Here is a 19,774-nt window from a genome sequence, read left to right as displayed (position 1 = left end):
AGGGTTATTACAACCAACCTGGACAACAGGGGTATTACAACCTGGACAACAGGGGTATTACAACCTGGACAACAGGGGTATTACAACCTGGACAACAGGGGTATTACAACCAACCTGGACAACAGGGGTATTACAACCTGGACAACAGGGGTATTTACAACCAACCTGGACAACAGGGGTATTACAACCAACCTGGACAACAGGGGTATTACAACCTGGACAACAGGGGTATTACAACCAACCTGGACAACAGGGGTATTACAACCTGGACAACAGGGTTATTACAACCAACCTGGACAACAGGGGCATTACAACCAACCTGGACAACAGGGTTATTACAACCAACCTGGACAACAGGGGTATTACAACCTGGACAACAGGGGTATTACAACCTGGACAACAGGGGTATTACAACCTGGACAACAGGGGTATTACAACCAACCTGGACAACAGGGGTATTACAACCTGGACAACAGGGGTATTTACAACCAACCTGGACAACAGGGGTATTACAACCAACCTGGACAACAGGGGTATTACAACCAACCTGGACAACAGGGGTATTACAACCTGGACAACAGTGGTATTACAACCTGGACAACAGGGGTATTACAACCAACCTGGACAACAGGGGTATTACAACCTGGACAACAGGGGTATTACAACCTGGACAACAGGGGTATTACAACCTGGACAACAGGGGTATTACAACCAACCTGGACAACAGGGGTATTACAACCAACCTGGACAACAGGGGTATTACAACCTGGACAACAGGGGTATTTACAACCAACCTGGACAACAGGGGTATTACAACCAACCTGGACAACAGGGGTATTACAACCAACCTGGACAACAGGGGTATTACAACCTGGACAACAGTGGTATTACAACCTGGACAACAGGGGTATTACAACCAACCTGGACAACAGGGGTATTACAACCAACCTGGACAACAGGGGTATTACAACCTGGACAACAGGGGTATTACAACCTGGACAAAAGGGGTATTACAACCTGGACAACAGTGGTATTACAACCTGGACAACAGGGGCATTACAACCTGGACAACAGGGGCATTACAACCTGGACAACAGGGGTATTACAACCTGGACAACAGGGGTATTACAACCAACCTGGACAACAGGGGTATTACAACCAACCTGGACAACAGGGGTATTACAACCAACCTGGACAACAGGGGCATTACAACCAACCTGGACAACAGGGGTATTACAACCAACCTGGACAACAGGGGTATTACAACCAACCTGGACAACAGGGGCATTACAACCTGGACAACAGGGGCATTACAACCAACCTGGACAACAGGGGTATTACAACCAACCTGGACAACAGGGCTATTACAACCTGGACAACAGGGGTATTACAACCTGGACAACAGTGGTATTACAACCTGGACAACAGTGGTATTACAACCAACCTGGACAACAGGGGTATTACAACCAACCTGGACAACAGGGGTATTACAACCAACCTGGACAACAGGGGTATTACAACCTGGACAACAGGGTTATTACAACCAACCTGGACAACAGGGGTATTACAACCTGGACAACAGGGGTATTACAACCAACCTGGACAACAGGGGTATTACAACCTGGACAACAGGGGTATTACAACCTGGACAACAGGGTTATTACAACCAACCTCGACAACAGGGGCATTACAACCAACCTGGACAACAGGGTTATTACAACCAACCTGGACAACAGGGGTATTACAACCTGGACAACAGTGGTATTACAACCTGGACAACAGTGGTATTACAACCAACCTGGACAACAGGGGTATTACAACCAACCTGGACAACAGGGGTATTACAACCAACCTGGACAACAGGGGTATTACAACCTGGACAACAGGGTTATTACAACCAACCTGGACAACAGGGGTATTACAACCTGGACAACAGGGGTATTACAACCAACCTGGACAACAGGGGTATTACAACCTGGACAACAGGGGTATTACAACCAACCTGGACAACAGGGGCATTACAACCAACCTGGACAACAGGGTTATTACAACCAACCTGGACAACAGGGGTATTACAACCTGGACAACAGGGGTATTACAACCTGGACAACAGGGGTATTACAACCTGGACAACAGGGGTATTACAACCAACCTGGACAACAGGGGTATTACAACCTGGACAACAGGGGTATTTACAACCAACCTGGACAACAGGGGTATTACAACCAACCTGGACAACAGGGGTATTACAACCAACCTGGACAACAGGGGTATTACAACCTGGACAACAGTGGTATTACAACCTGGACAACAGGGGTATTACAACCAACCTGGACAACAGGGGTATTACAACCTGGACAACAGGGGTATTACAACCAACCTGGACAACAGGGGTATTACAACCAACCTGGACAACAGGGGTATTACAACCAACCTGGACAACAGGGGTATTACAACCTGGACAACAGGGGTATTACAACCTGGACAAAAGGGGTATTACAACCTGGACAACAGTGGTATTACAACCTGGACAACAGGGGCATTACAACCTGGACAACAGGGGCATTACAACCTGGACAACAGGGGTATTACAACCTGGACAACAGGGGTATTACAACCAACCTGGACAACAGGGGTATTACAACCAACCTGGACAACAGGGGTATTACAACCAACCTGGACAACAGGGGCATTACAACCAACCTGGACAACAGGGGTATTACAACCAACCTGGACAACAGGGGTATTACAACCAACCTGGACAACAGGGGCATTACAACCTGGACAACAGGGGCATTACAACCAACCTGGACAACAGGGGTATTACAACCAACCTGGACAACAGGGCTATTACAACCTGGACAACAGGGGTATTACAACCTGGACAACAGTGGTATTACAACCTGGACAACAGTGGTATTACAACCAACCTGGACAACAGGGGTATTACAACCAACCTGGACAACAGGGGTATTACAACCAACCTGGACAACAGGGGTATTACAACCAACCTGGACAACAGGGGTATTACAACCAACCTGGACAACAGGGGTATTACAACCAACCTGGACAACAGGGGTATTACAACCAACCTGGACAACAGGGGTATTACAACCAACCTGGACAACAGGGGTATTACAACCAACCTGGACAACAGGCGTATTACAACCAACCTGGACAACAGGGGTATTACAACCAACCTGGACAACAGGGGTATTACAACCAACCTGGACAACAGGGGTATTACAACCAACCTGGACAACAGGGGTATTACAACCAACCTGGACAACAGGGGCATTACAACCTGGACAACAGGGGTATTACAACCAACCTGGACAACAGGGGTATTACAACCAACCTGGACAACAGGGGTATTACAACCTGGACAACAGGGGTATTACAACCTGGACAACAGGGGTATTACAACCAACCTGGACAACAGGGGTATTACAACCAACCTGGACAACAGGGGTATTACAACCAACCTGGACAACAGGGGTATTACAACCAACCTGGACAACAGGGGTATTACAACCAACCTGGACAACAGGGGTATTACAACCAACCTGGACAACAGGGGTATTACAACCTGGACAACAGTGGTATTACAACCAACCTGGACAACAGGGGTATTACAACCAACCTGGACAACAGGGGTATTACAACCAACCTGGACAACAGGGGTATTACAACCAACCTGGACAACAGGGGTATTACAACCAACCTGGACAACAGGGGTATTACAACCTGGACAACAGGGGTATTACAACCAACCTGGACAACAGGGGTATTACAACCAACCTGGACAACAGGGGTATTACAACCTGGACAACAGGGGTATTACAACCTGGACAAAAGGGGTATTACAACCTGGACAACAGTGGTATTACAACCTGGACAACAGGGGCATTACAACCTGGACAACAGGGGCATTACAACCTGGACAACAGGGGTATTACAACCAACCTGGACAACAGGGGTTACAACCAACCTGGACAACAGGGGTATTACAACCAACCTGGACAACAGGGGTATTACAACCAACCTGGACAACAGGGGCATTACAACCAACCTGGACAACAGGGGTATTACAACCAACCTGGACAACAGGGGTATTACAACCAACCTGGACAACAGGGGCATTACAACCTGGACAACAGGGGCATTACAACCTGGACAACAGGGGTATTACAACCAACCTGGACAACAGGGGTATTACAACCAACCTGGACAACAGGGGTATTACAACCAACCTGGACAACAGGGGTATTACAACCAACCTGGACAACAGGGGTATTACAACCAACCTGGACAACAGGCGTATTACAACCAACCTGGACAACAGGGTATTACAACCAACCTGGACAACAGGGGTATTACAACCAACCTGGACAACAGGGGTATTACAACCAACCTGGACAACAGGGGTATTACAACCAACCTGGACAACAGGGGCATTACAACCTGGACAACAGGGGTATTACAACCAACCTGGACAACAGGGGTATTACAACCAACCTGGACAACAGGGGTATTACAACCTGGACAACAGGGGTATTACAACCTGGACAACAGGGGTATTACAACCAACCTGGACAACAGGGGTATTACAACCAACCTGGACAACAGGGGTATTACAACCAACCTGGACAACAGGGGTATTACAACCAACCTGGACAACAGGGGTATTACAACCAACCTGGACAACAGGGGTATTACAACCAACCTGGACAACAGGGGTATTACAACCTGGACAACAGTGGTATTACAACCAACCTGGACAACAGGGTATTACAACCAACCTGGACAACAGGGGTATTACAACCAACCTGGACAACAGGGGTATTACAACCAACCTGGACAACAGGGGTATTACAACCAACCTGGACAACAGGGGTATTACAACCTGGACAACAGGGGCATTACAACCAACCTGGACAACAGGGGTATTACAACCAACCTGGACAACAGGGGTATTACAATCTGGACAACAGGGGCATTACAACCAACCTGGACAACAGGGCTATTACAACCTGGACAACAGGGGTATTACAACCTGGACAACAGGGGTATTACAACCTGGACAACAGTGGTATTACAACCAACCTGGACAACAGGGGTATTACAACCAACCTGGACAACAGGGGTATTACAACCAACCTGGACAACAGGGGTATTACAACCTGGACAACAGGGTTATTACAACCAACCTCGACAACAGGGGCATTACAACCAACCTGGACAACAGGGTTATTACAACCAACCTGGACAACAGGGGTATTACAACCTGGACAACAGGGGTATTACAACCTGGACAACAGGGGTATTACAACCAACCTGGACAACAGGGGTATTACAACCTGGACAACAGGGGTATTACAACCTGGACAACAGGGGTATTACAACCAACCTGGACAACAGTGGTATTACAACCAACCTGGACAACAGGGGCATTACAACCAACCTGGACAACAGGGGCATTACAACCAACCTGGACAACAGGGGTATTACAACCAACCTGGACAACAGGGGTATTACAACCTGGACAACAGGGGTATTACAACCAACCTGGACAACAGTGGTATTACAACCAACCTGGACAACAGGGGCATTACAACCAACCTGGACAACAGGGGCATTACAACCAACCTGGACAACAGGGGTATTACAACCAACCTGGACAACAGGGGTATTACAACCTGGACAACAGGGGTATTACAACCAAACTGTTATCAACTATGTGGCTCGAGATACTATCAAGTTAAATTCACCAGGGCCGTACTTGCGAACATAAGCAATCGTTTAAATATAAACAGTTTCTTTGGCTTGATGATGTGTATCAGCCAATTAAAACTCATCGATTTACTTGCCTGTGACAGAACCCCTGAGCTGACAAGGTTCAAATCTGTTGTTCTGCCCCTGAACAGGCAGTTAACCCACTGTTCCCAGGCCGTCATTGAAAATAAGAATTTGTTCTTAACTGACTTGCCTGGTTAAATAAAGGTAAAATTTTTTTTAAAAAATACAAAGTGAACAGTAGGATTTTAGGTGGTCATCTCTAGTTGTCCTGCAGATGGCAGTATTGCAGCTCTTGTTATGGAAGTTTAATCACGAGTCCAGAGGAGGACTCATATCAACAGTATTAAGGGAGTAACACTGGGCTGTATCAGTATCTGATGGAGAATTACTTCTATTTGATGAAGTCATGTAACTCTCTGACTACGGAAGGCACACAGTACTACGTAGAGCCATGACCACATGGAACTCTATTCCACAGTACTACGTAGAGCCATGACCACATGGAACTCTATTCCACAGTACTACGTAGAGCCATGACCACATGGAACTCTATTCCACAGTACTACATAGAGCCATGACTACATGGAACTCTATTCCACAGTACTACGTAGAGCCATGACTACATGGAACTCTATTCCACAGTACTACGTAGAGCCATGACCACATGGAACTCTATTCCACAGTACTACGTACAGCCATGACCACATGGAACTCTATTCCACATCAAGTAACTCATGCCAGCTGTAAAATTAGATTACATTTTTTTTAAATAATAAATTAAAACACCTTATTGGACAGCGGGGACTGTGAAGCAAACAAACATTGGCACAGGCACACACACGATAGCATACACATGGATTTAGTACTGTATATATGTGGTAGTGGAGGAGGAGGGGCCTGAGGGCACACAGTCAATGTATTGTAATGTTTTTTAAATTGTATAAACTGCCTTCATTTTGCTGTACCCCAGTAAGAGTAGCTGCTGCCTTGACAGGACCTAATGGGGATCCATAATAAACACCAGGAAGAGTAGCTGCTGACTTGGCAGGAACTAATGGGGATCCATAATGAACAACAGGAAGAGTAGCTGCTGCCTTGGCAGGAACTAATGGGGATCCATAATAAACCCCAGGAAGAGTAGCTGCTGCCTTGACAGGAACTAATGGGGATCCATAATGAACACCAGGAAGAGTAGCTGCTGCCTTGGCAGGAACTAATGGGGATCCATAATAAACCCCAGGAATAGTAGCTGCTGCCTTGGCAGGAACTAATGGGGATCCATAATAAACCCCAGGAAGAGTAGCTGCTGCCTTGGCAGGAACTAATGGGGATCCATAATGAACACCAGGAAGAGTAGCTGCTGCCTTGGCAGGAACTAATGGGGATCCATAATAAACCCCAGGAAGAGTAGCTGCTGCCTTGGCAGGAACTAATGGGGATCCATAATAAACCCCAGGAAGAGTAGCTGCTGCCTTGGCAGGAACTAATGGGGATCCATAATAAACCCCAGGAAGAGTAGCTGCTGCCTTGGCAGGAACTAATGGGGATCCATAATAAACCCCAGGAAGAGTAGCTGCTGCCTTGGCAGGAACTAATGGGGATCCATAATAAACCCCAGGAAGAGTAGCTGCTGCCTTGGCAGGAACTAATGGGGATCCATAATAAACCCCAGGAAGAGTAGCTGCTGCCTTGGCAGGAACTAATGGGGTTCCATAATAAACCCCAGGAAGAGTAGCTGCTGCCTTAACAGGAACTAATGGGGATCCATAATAAACCCCAGGAAGAGTAGCTGCTGCCTTGACAGGAACTAATGGGGATCCATAATAAACCCCAGGAAGAGTAGCTGCTGCCTTGACAGGAACTAATGGGGATCCATAATAAACCCCAGGAAGAGTAGCTGCTGCCTTAACAGGAACTAATGGGGATCCATAATAAACCCCAGGAAGAGTAGCTGCTGCCTTGACAGGAACTAATGGGGATCCATAATAAACCCCAGGAAGAGTAGCTGCTGTCTTGGCAGGAACTAATGGGGATCCATAATAAACCCCAGGAAGAGTAGCTGCTGCCTTGACAGGAACTAACGGTGATCCATAATAAATACAAAAACAAATGATCCTTTTCTGTCGACTTCTATAGGAAGTCTAACATGACTATAGCCTACATCCATTTACATCAGATCGTGCCCTAATGTCCTAACCTACTAATGCATGTGGCACCTCAATTCACCATGAACCCCATGAACCACCGTGGTCCTATTCTATATGTCGCCTCGGCTTGCAGGCCACTGAGGTGAAAGCCTGGTGGTGCCTACCCATGAAGCGACTACGCCCCCTCCTGGTGGGGAGATGTTAGCCTACACTATCACGAGTTGGCTGTAATTCTTATGCCTACGGCGTTCTAAAAAGGCTTTGCATTATAATAATCATCCACTTCATCACATGAGTTTTGAATCGAGCAACAAGGAAAGGAACAGTTTTTCTCAACAAAAAGCTTGACACAAAGTGGGCTCGAACGCATGGTTAAAGTGCACTATGGACCTGGTCAACCACTTCAGCAGTGGGCCACTATGGACCTGGTCAACCACTTCAGCAGTGGGCCACTATGGACCTGGTCAACCACTTCAGCAGTGGGCCACTATGGACCTGGTCAACCACTTCAGCAGTGGGCCACTATGGACCTGGTCAACCACTTCAGCAGTGGGCCACTATGGACCTGGTCAACCACTTCAGCACTATGGACCTGGTCAACCACTTCAGCAGTGGCCACTGGACCTGGTCAACCACTTCAGCAGTGGGCCACTATGGACCTGGTCAACCACTTCAGCAGTGGGCCACTATGGACCTGGTCAACCACTTCAGCAGTGGGCCACTATGGACCTGGTCAACCACTTCAGCAGTGGGCCACTATGGACCTGGTCAACCACTTCAGCAGTGGGCCACTATGGACCTGGTCAACCACTTCAGCAGTGGGCCACTATGGACCTGGTCAACCACTTCAGCAGTGGGCCACTATGGACCTGGTCAACCACTTCAGCAGTGGGCCACTATGGACCTGGTCAACCACTTCAGCAGTGGGCCACTATGGACCTGGTCAACCACTTCAGCAGTGGGCCACTATGGACCTGGTCAACCACTTCAGCAGTGGTCAACCACTTCAGCCACTATGGACCTGGTCAACCACTTCAGCAGTGGGCCACTATGGACCTGGTCAACCACTTCAGCAGTGGGCCACTATGGACCTGGTCAACCACTTCAGCAGTGGGCCACTATGGACCTGGTCAACCACTTCAGCAGTGGGCCACTATGGACCTGGTCAACCACTTCAGCAGTGGGCCACTATGGACCTGGTCAACCACTTCAGCAGTGGGCCACTATGGACCTGGTCAACCACTTCAGCAGACCTGGTCAACCACTTCAGCAGTGGGCACTATGGACCTGGTCAACCACTTCAGCAGTGGGCCACTATGGACCTGGTCAACCACTTCAGCAGTGGGCCACTATGGACCTGGTCAACCACTTCAGCAGTGGGCCACTATGGACCTGGTCAACCACTTCAGCAGTGGGCCACTATGGACCTGGTCAACCATTTCAGCAGTGGGCCACTATGGACCTGGTCAACCACTTCAGCAGTGGGCCACTATGGACCTGGTCAACCACTTCAGCAGTGGGCCACTATGGACCTGGTCAACCACTTCAGCAGTGGGCCACTATGGACCTGGTCAACCACTTCAGCAGTGGGCCACTATGGACCTGGTCAACCACTTCAGCAGTGGGCCACTATGGACCTGGTCAACCACTTCAGCAGTGGGCCACTATGGACCTGGTCAACCACTTCAGCAGTGGGCCACTATGGACCTGGTCAACCACTTCAGCAGTGGGCCACTATGGACCTGGTCAACCACTTCAGCAGTGGGCCACTATGGACCTGGTCAACCACTTCAGCAGTGGGCCACTATGGACCTGGTCAACCACTTCAGCAGTGGGCCACTATGGACCTGGTCAACCACTTCAGCAGTGGGCCATTATGGACCTGGTCAACCACTTCAGCAGTGGGCCACTATGGACCTGGTCAACCACTTCAGCAGTGGGCCACTATGGACCTAAAAGTGATGGTGATCATGGCTGATATTTGCCAAATCCATAAGGCTCTTTGCTTTTTTCTTTTCACGATGCATGATAAATGTCCATATTTCATCCATAAAACCACACGGATTTCGTTAAACCCGCAGTAACATCTGCACGTGACCAATAAACGTGATAAACAGAAAACCTGGCAGTTGTTTCATATATGCGAAAATGTCTAACATTAGTAGTAGTCTTGCCAAGGATCAATGTTGGCACACAACATTCTGTTACAGACCATAAGGAACAAACACAAATCTTGAATTTCTCGGTTTAAAATATCCCTCTAGTGGTTGGGGGTTGGACCTATTTTAAAGAAATACCATTGGTTGGTGGATATAAAGTCTAAACTCTTTGATAGGCTGATGAAAATAAAAAAATAAAAAATGGTTTCAGAATATAAAATCACTGTCACCTGGCGAGGTTAGCACAGTGCTAATGTTTGCTATGTTATCTTATGGGACCAGCTATAATTTAGCATTCTCTCCCGTGCAAGTTAAGCGACAATAAAAAAAAATAAAAAAAAATGGCTGCTTATGTACGGCCTCATTTTCAGGTTCCAACCATAACACACCGAGTTATAATATATATAACGAAGTGGCATTCAGTCTGTAGACGACAAAACATAGCCAACAGTCATTCATTCGTTTTAGTGTTTAAAGTAATATTGCATCGTAAGTGTGAAGTACACAAAAACTTGAAACAAAAAGAAGTAGCAAGTCTGTAAACAAACAAGATGGTGTAAAGTCATTTAAGCAGAAAGGCAGGATATTAATGTACATACTGCTGAGCCAGGGGAAAGACCCCATAACAAGGAAATATAAGTACCCATATCAATGGGGATGTCGGTCCAGTTGAGGGCACACTTCTGTGTGCAGACACCCTCCTCGTTGAGCACCACCGTGAGGTCATCCTGGCCCACCGCCACCTTCCCATCAGCCAGAGGAACCACCAGGGGCTCCAGCTGCTTCCCCGTAGGGAAGAGCTCCTTGATGGAGCCACGCCCATCCATCTGGAGGATAACAGAGGTCTGAGGATGCAGAGGGGTAAAACACACAACCCTCCTCCTATCCGCTCCTGTCCTGATTCGGAGCTGAAACAACTGGCGAAAGCTAATTATAAGCTTCTACCAGACCATTGTTAACATGTCAAGTCTTCTCAGTGCAGACGAAGAGGGTAATTGAGAAAGAGGTCAAAGCCCCTCTTCATAATAATAGCTCAAACATAATATATATTATATTAGAAGATGTCTTCCACAGGTTCACATGAAATCCACACACACTGTTTCCTGTTTTGTGCCCCACTGACCCGGATGAGGTAGTAGTCTCTCTTGAAGCCTACACAGATTGAGTTCTCACACCAGGCCATGGACTTCGGGATGTCTGGAGCAGAAAAGTCCCCCTGAAAGACAAACAAAAAACACTTATTGGTTAACAAACAAAATCCTTCTAAATGTGAGGTCTGCATTTTCCGCAATCGTTCCCATGTTCTCTGGTAAGAGTCTGTCCACTCACACGCCCGTCTTGAAGGCCTGGAATTTCGTGATTTTATGGGTAAGGTCATTTGGCCTTCAAGACGAGCCCAATCTCCCAGGCCACCGAGGCCACCTGCCAGGCCACCTGCCAGGCCACAGAGGCCATCTGCCAGGCCACCTGCCAGGCCACAGAGGCCATCTGCCAGGCCACCGAGGCCACCTGCCAGGCCACCGAGGCCACCTGCCAGGCCACCTGCCAGGCCACCTGCCAGGCCACCGAGGCCACCTGCCAGGCCACCGAGGCCACCTGCCAGGCCACCGAGGCCACCTGCCAGGCCACCGAGGCCACCTGCCAGGCCACAGAGGCCACCTGCCAGAACACCGAGGCCACCTGCCAGAACACCGAGGCCACCTGCCAGGCCACCTGCCAGGCCACCTGCCAGGCCACCTGCCAGGCCACAGAGGCCACCTGCCAGGCCACCTGCCAGGCCACAGAGGCCACCTGCCAGGCCACCGAGGCCACCTGCCAGGCCACCGAGGCCACCTGCCAGGCCACCGAGGCCACCTGCCAGGCCACCGAGGCCACCTGCCAGGCCACGAGGCCACCTGCCAGGCCACCGAGGCCACCTGCCAGGCCACTGAGGCCACCTGCCAGGCCACAGAGGCCACCTGCCAGAACACCGAGGCCACCTGCCAGAACACCGAGGCCACCGAGGCCACCTTCCAGGCCACCGAGGCCATCTGCCAGGCCACCGAGGCCATCTGCCAGGCCACCGAGGCCACCTGCCAGGCCTCCTGCCAGGCCACCGAGGCCATCTGTCAGGCCACCGAGGCCATTAACCAAAATAGCTCATAGAACTCCCCGTCTCACCTGTAGCTCATAGAACTCCCCGTCTCACCTGTAGCTCATAGAACTCCCCGTCTCACCTGTAGCTCATAGAACTCCCCGTCTCACCTGTAGCTCATAGAACTCCCCGTCTCACCTGTAGCTCATAGAACTCCCCGTCTCACCTGTAGCTCATAGAACCCCCGTCTCACCTGTAGCTCATAGAACCCCCGTCTCACCTGTAGCTCATAGAACTCCCCCGTCTCACCTGTAGCTCATAGAACTCCCCGCCTCACCTGTAGCTCATAGAACTCCCCGTCTCACCTGTAACTCATAGAACTCCCCGTCTCACCTGTAGCTCATAGAACTCCCCGTCTCACCTGTAGCTCATAGAACTCCCCGTCTCACCTGTAGCTCATAGAACTCCCCGTCTCACCTGTAACTCATAGAACTCCCTGTCCTTCCAGTAGTACAGCTGAAGCTTCTTCTTCACTGCAACACACATCCTCAGCCGGGCCTCTCCTGAAGCGGACAGCTGCAGGAAGAAGCAGAAGAAGAAGACGACATGTCCATTGTTACATGGAAAACAGAAATGTGTGATACAATTTCACAGATTCTACAGGGAATATCTTTACAGGAGGTACAGATAAATACAATGAACTGGTTCGCATCAAAGACATTTACAAACTATGTCTCCGTCACCAGAGCTGTATTTTACCTGCAGGTCACAGGCGAAGAGCGTTGCCCCTTGGCCTGGAGACCACAGTAATCTGCTGAAAGGTCAATAGGTCGTGGACATGGATGTTGTTCTCTGTAGAGAGAGGAACACGCATGCAGACACACACGTACCCGTGCACACAGACAGACACAAACAGACAATATTTAAAACAACCTTTGACCTATGGATTACTGAGATAACCAACCTCATGTTCATGTGAACAATATGGCCGTTTGTTTGCTGAGGAAAAATGGTTTTACCTAGTAGACTGATGAGGATCTTGTACTGTGAGACAATGAAGAGCTGCGAGGAACAGAAGAAAGAGACCAGAGGTGAAACTGAGATGGTGACAATGGTAACCTGAGTGCGTGTCAGTTCAGAAGTCACCAACCCCAGTCAAGGACAGTAACGGAGTTGGCCGTAGCACAGATCTGGAACAGGGCTGGGACAACAGTGTCACCTAGATTTGTTTCAATCTATGGTACCTTTTTTTTTTTTTTTTGTAATTCCTGTCACATCAACAGAATGTGAAGTGTGCCTACATTACCAGAGACAAGTCACTGAAAGGGGTCCTCTTGGGACAGTGCCTTAAAAGCCTGGAGGGGGGGGGGACAGAGAGAGAGAGAAACCTCCCAGCCGTCTCCATCCTCACTTCATCCGCCTACCTGCTGGATCTTCTTGGAGAAGTTCTTGTTGGATTTCTCCAGAGTCACCTCAAACCTGTTGGTACCTGCGAGGAAGAGAGAGAGAGGGGGGATATGTTGCCTTATTTGAGGCATCTGCTACAAGATGGAAGTAATAACACTGGGAACTATTGCACACCGAAGCCAACAACACACACACACACACACACACACACACACACAGGACAGAGGCTGAAAGCAGAGGTCTCTCTCTCTCTCTCTCTCACCTGCATCCTTTTTGATTCTGTAGAGCAGCAGATGGCCCGGTTTGGTCCCAACTAGAAGCCAGTCCTCTGTGACGTGATAGGAAATAGAAGGACCTCAGCATGGTCGTGTCCCAAACAGCACCCATTTCCTTATGTAGTGCACTACTCTTGATAAGAACCAATAGGGCTCCTAGGAATTAGGGTGCCATTTGGTACACACCCTATGAGGACATCAACTGGGAAGCCATTAAAATACAATGCTATTCATTAAATATGACTTGGTCTCTAATAAATCTCTCTGTCGTCGACAGGGTGGCCCAAGACAGGGTGACTTTGTTTACAATGATCTGTCACCTCAAAACTCATCAAGCTAATAAACTGGTAAAGATATCAGCTGGCTGACGTTATAATGGTAAACAAACCAGCCAGCTAGAGTGGTCTTGTGTTGTTAGTTAGTTAAGATGATAGATAGATAGATAGATAGATAGATAGATAGATAGATAGATAGATAGATAGATAGATAGATAGATAGATAGATAGATAGATAGATAGATAGAGAAGCTGACAATATCAACTTACCCCAGGCCGCAAGACAGTCAATCTGCAGAGGCAGTTTCCTCCAGGATAGGTACCGGTTCGTAAGCGTCATGCATTGTGAGCTTTCTGCTAGCTATATGCTAATGTTTACTATAATAATTACTATAATAATAAAATAAACACTGTCACGTTACAAGGCACAACTACAATACTATGTCTCCTCTCCCACCACCCGGCCGATCAAACCGTTTATTTCATCCGTATTGGTGACTGGAAGATAATTCCTCGTCATTTCGTTGAAGCCATGACATCCAAGCAAGTTAAATCCAACAATTAATCACAAAGAAATCCGTCTATCCAGCTAGCTGAGTTAGCGTTAACAAACACACACAATGCTAACGAAGCTAGCGAGCAAGTTACATATCCATCATCCCATGACTAGTCCTGACCCGATCACTAGATAAACTTACATGTTGACAAGAAAATCAGAAATGACTAGATAAATAATAATTCGTGCAAATTATTCTTGTTTGCTAAAAATGTCAATTTTTTTAAAAATAAAAAAAATGCTAAGTAGCTAGGTGGCTAGTTCCGTCTGCTAACAGACTCGGGTTCTGCAGACATGTGACTGAAGTCGGTACAACTCACCAGGGACGAATTAAAAACAACACGGCACATTCACGACCCGGTTAAGCACCGGGCGGAGGAGAGAAGACCGTGCATTGATGTAGGAAGCAGGTCAATTCCATCTCAAATTAATACTATTTACATGTTGTATTCATTTTGTATAATTAGAACAACTTGGGATTCATATAAATACACTTTAATCGCAGGATAAACAGAAAAAAAGACATACAATAACCTACAAAAACATACCAAAACCCTGGCTGCAATGCATGACAAGCTAACAATACAAAACCATATAGTTTACAAGAATAAATGACTAGTCCTGGACTGGCCACATATTACAGTTGAATAAATGACTAGTCCTGGACTGGCCACATATTGCAGTTGAATAAATGACTAGTCCTAGACTGGCCACATATTGCAGTTGAATAAATGACTTGTCATATACCTAAAATTACCTTAGGTGGTGGCAGAATACTGTGGCAGAATAGAGTGGCAGATTAGATTGAATAGAGAGGCAGAATAGATTGAATAGAGAGGCAGAATAGATTGAATAGAGAGGCAGAATAGATTGAATAGAGAGGCAGAATAGATTGAATAGAGAGGCAGAATAGATTGGCAGAATAGATTGAATAGAGATGCAGAATAGATTGAATAGACAGGCAGAATAGATTGAATAGACAGGCAGAATAGACTGGCAGAATAGATTGGCAGAATAGATTGAATTATGTGGCAGAATAGATTGAATAGAGAGGCAGAATAGATTAAATAGAGAGGCAGAATAGACTGGCAGAATAGATTGGCAGAATAGATTGAATTATGTGGCAGAATAGATTGAATAGAGAGGCAGAATAGATTAAATAGAGAGGCAGAATAGACTGGCAGAATAGATTGAATAGAGAGGCAGAATAGATTGAATAGAGAGGCAGAATAGACTGGCAGAATGGATTGGCAGAATAGATTGAATTATGTGGCAGAATAGATTGAATAGAGAGGCAGAATAGATTGAATTATGTGGCAGAATAGATTGAATAGAGAGGCAGAATAGATTGAATAGAGAGGCAGAATAGATTGAATAGAGAGGCAGAATAGATTGAATAGAGAGGCAGAATAGATTAAATAGAGAGGCAGACTAGACTGGCAGAATAGATTGGCAGAATAGATTGAATTATGTGGCAGAATAGATTGAATAGAGAGGCAGAATAGATTGAATAGAGAGGCAGAATAGATTGAATAGAGAGGCAGAATAGATTAAATAGAGAGGCAGAATAGACTGGCAGAATAGATTGAATTATGTGGCAGAATAGATTGAATAGAGAGGCAGAATAGATTGAATAGAGAGGCAGAATAGATTGAATTATGTGGCAGAATAGATTGAATAGAGAGGCAGAATAGATTGAATAGAGAGGCAGAATAGATTGGCAGAATAGATTGAATAGAGAGGCAGAATAGATTGAATAGAGAGGCAGAATAGATTAAATAGAGAGGCAGAATAGATTGAATAGAGAGGCAGAATAGATTGAATAGAGAGGCAGAATAGATTGAATAGAGAGGCAGAATAGACTGACAGAATAGATTGAATAGAGAGGCAGAATAGATTGAATAGAGAGGAAGAATAGATTGAATAGAGAGGAAGAATAGATTGAATAGAGAGGCAGAATAGATTGAATAGAGAGGCAGAATAGATTGAATAGAGTGACAGAATAGATTGAATAGAGAGGAAGAATAGATTGTCAGAATAGATTGAATAGAGAGGCAGAATAGATTGAATAGAGAGGCAGCATAGATTGGCAGAATAGATTGAATAGAGAGGAAGAATAGATTGGCAGAATAGATTGAATAGAGAGGCAGAATAGATTGGCAGAATAGATTGAATAGAGAGGCAGCATAGATTGGCAGAATAGATTAAATAGAGAGGAAGAATAGACTGGCAGAATAGACTGGCAGAATAGATTTGCAGAATAGATTGAATAGACTGGCAGAATAGATTGAATAGAGAGGCAGAATAGATTGAATAGAGAGGCAGAATAGATTGAATAGAGAGGAAGAATAGATTGGCAGAATAGACTGGCAGAATAGATTTGCAGAATAGATTGAATAGACTGGCAGAATAGATTGAATAGAGAGGAAGAATAGATTAAATAGAGAGGCAGAATAGATTGAATAGAGAGGCAGAATAGATTGAATAGAGAGGAAGAATAGATTAAATAGAGAGGCAGAATAGATTGAATAGAGAGGCAGAATAGATTGAATAGAGAGGCAGAATAGATTGAATAGAGAGGCAGAATAGATTGAATAGAGAGGCAGAATAGATTAAATAGAGAGGCAGAATAGACTGGCAGAATAGATTGAATAGAGAGGCAGAATAGATTGAATAGAGAGGCAGAATAGATTAAATAGAGAGGCAGAATAGATTGAATAGAGAGGCAGAATAGATTGAATAGAGAGGCAGAATAGATTGAATAGAGAGGCAGAATAGATTGAATAGAGAGGCAGAATAGATTGAATAGAGAGGCAGAATAGATTGAATAGAGAGGCAGAATAGATTGAATAGAGAGGCAGAATAGATTGAATAGAGAGGCAGAATACCATACATACAAAATAGAATAAAAATATAAGTATAATGCATTCATAGCTAATATCAGACAAGTGATCCTACTGTACCTAGTGTGTGGCAATACTAGTATAGCTAGGTGGCAGTGGCAGACAGGGCAGACTGACTCACTCACTCTCTGGGCCACTTGATTTACCTATGTAGTGCAAGGCCTATAAGAAATAGGTTTCCATTTGGGATTTAACCTAGTCAGCCCACTCATCACTCTACTGTCCAGTACTGTCAGCCCACTCATCAGTCTACAGTACAGTACTGTCAGCCCACTCATCAGTCTACTGTCCAGTACTGTCAGCCCACTCATCAGTCTACAGTACAGTACTGTCAGCCCACTCATCAGTCTACAGTACAGTACTGTCAGCCCACTCATCACTATACAGTATAGTACTGTCAGCCCACTCATCAGTCTACAGTACAGTACTGTCAGCCCACTCATCACTATACAGTATAGTACTGTCAGCCCACTCATCAGTCTACAGTCCAGTACTGTCAGCCCACTCATCAGTCTACAGTCCAGTACTGTCAGCCCACTCATCACTCTACTGTCCAGTACTGTCAGCCCACTCATCACTCTACAGTCCAGTACTGTCAGCCCACTCATCACTCTACTGTCCAGTACTGTCAGCCCACTCATCACTCTACTGTCCAGTACTGTCAGCCCACTCATCAGTCTACTGTCCAGTACTGTCAGCCCAGTCATCACTGCTAGCTGAGGAGATGGTGTCATGGTGGTTGACACTGCTAGCGGTGAGGGAGATGGTGTCATGGTGGTTGACACTGCTAGCGGTGAGGGAGATGGTGGTTGACACTGCTAGCGGTGAGGGAGATGGTGTCATGGTGGTTGACACTGCTAGCGGTGAGGGAGATGGTGTCATGGTGGTTGACACTGCTAGCGGTGAGGGAGATGGTGTCATGGTGGTTGACACTGCTAGCGGTGAGGGAGATGGTGTCATGGTGGTTGACACTGCTAGCGGTGAGGGAGATGGTGTCATGGTGGTTGACACTGCTAGCGGTGAGGGAGATGGTGTCATGGTGGTTGACACTGCTAGCGGTGAGGGAGATGGTGTCATGGTGGTTCTCTGCTAGTGGTGAGGGAGATGGCGGTTGACACTGCTAGCGGTGAGGGAGATGGTGGTTGACACTGCTAGCGGTGAGGGAGATGGTGGTTGACACTACTAGCGGTGAGGGAGATGGTGTCATGGTGGTTGACACTGCTAGCTGTGAGGGAGATGGTGGTTGACACTGCTAGCGGTGAGGGAGATGGTGGTTGACACTGCTAGCGGTGAGGGAGATGGTGTCATGGTGGTTGACACTGCTAGCGGTGAGGGAGATGGTGTCATGGTGGTTGACTCTGCTAGTGGTGAGGGAGATGGTGTCATGGTGGTTGACTCTGCTAGCGGTGAGGGAGATGGTGGTTGACTCTGCTAGCGGTGAGGGAGATGGTGGTTGACACTGCTAGCGGTGAGGGAGATGGTGGTTGACACTGCTAGCAGTGAGGGAGATGGTGGTTGACTCTGCTAGCGGTGAGGGAGATGGTGGTTGACACTGCTAGCGGTGAGGGAGATGGTGGTTGACACTGCTAGCGGTGAGGAGATGGTGGTTGACACTGCTAGCGGTGAGGGAGATGGTGTCATGGTGGTTGACTCTGCTAGCGGTGAGGAGATGGTGGTTGACACTGCTAGCGGTGAGGAGATGGTGGTTGACACTGCTAGCGGTGAGGAGATGGTGGTTGACACTGCTAGCAGTGAGGGAGATGGTGGTTGACACTGCTAGCGGTGAGGAGATGGTGTCATGGTGGTTGACACTGCTAGCGGTGAGGAGATGGTGGTTGACACTGCTAGCGGTGAGGGAGATGGTGTCATGGTGGTTGACTCTGCTAGCGGTGAGGGAGATGGTGGTTGACACTGCTAGCAGTGAGGGAGATGGTGGTTGACACTGCTAGCAGTGAGGGAGATGGTGGTTGACTCTGCTAGCGGTGAGGGAGATGGTGGTTGACACTGCTAGCGGTGAGGGAGATGGTGGTTGACACTGCTAGCGGTGAGGGAGATGGTGGTTGACACTGCTAGCGGTGAGGGAGATGGTGTCATGGTGGTTGACTCTGCTAGCGGTGAGGGAGATGGTGGTTGACACTGCTAGCGGTGAGGGAGATGGTGGTTGACACTGCTAGCGGTG

The 19,774-nt window shown here is 47.3% G+C and overlaps 1 pseudogene; it reads right to left on the bottom strand.

Moving 5' to 3' along the window:
• Positions 1-14,480, bottom strand: part of LOC124027233 — a 47,315-nt pseudogene extending 32,835 nt beyond the window's left edge.
• Between the last annotated feature and the right edge of the window lie 5,294 nt (positions 14,481-19,774).

This window comes from Oncorhynchus gorbuscha, unplaced genomic scaffold (genome assembly GCF_021184085.1).
Source record: "Oncorhynchus gorbuscha isolate QuinsamMale2020 ecotype Even-year unplaced genomic scaffold, OgorEven_v1.0 Un_scaffold_3017, whole genome shotgun sequence".
In the NCBI taxonomy this organism is placed as follows: Eukaryota; Metazoa; Chordata; class Actinopteri; order Salmoniformes; family Salmonidae; genus Oncorhynchus; species Oncorhynchus gorbuscha.
Note: the sequence above shows the minus strand (reverse complement) of the source record. Positions and strands in the feature narration are given on the sequence as shown.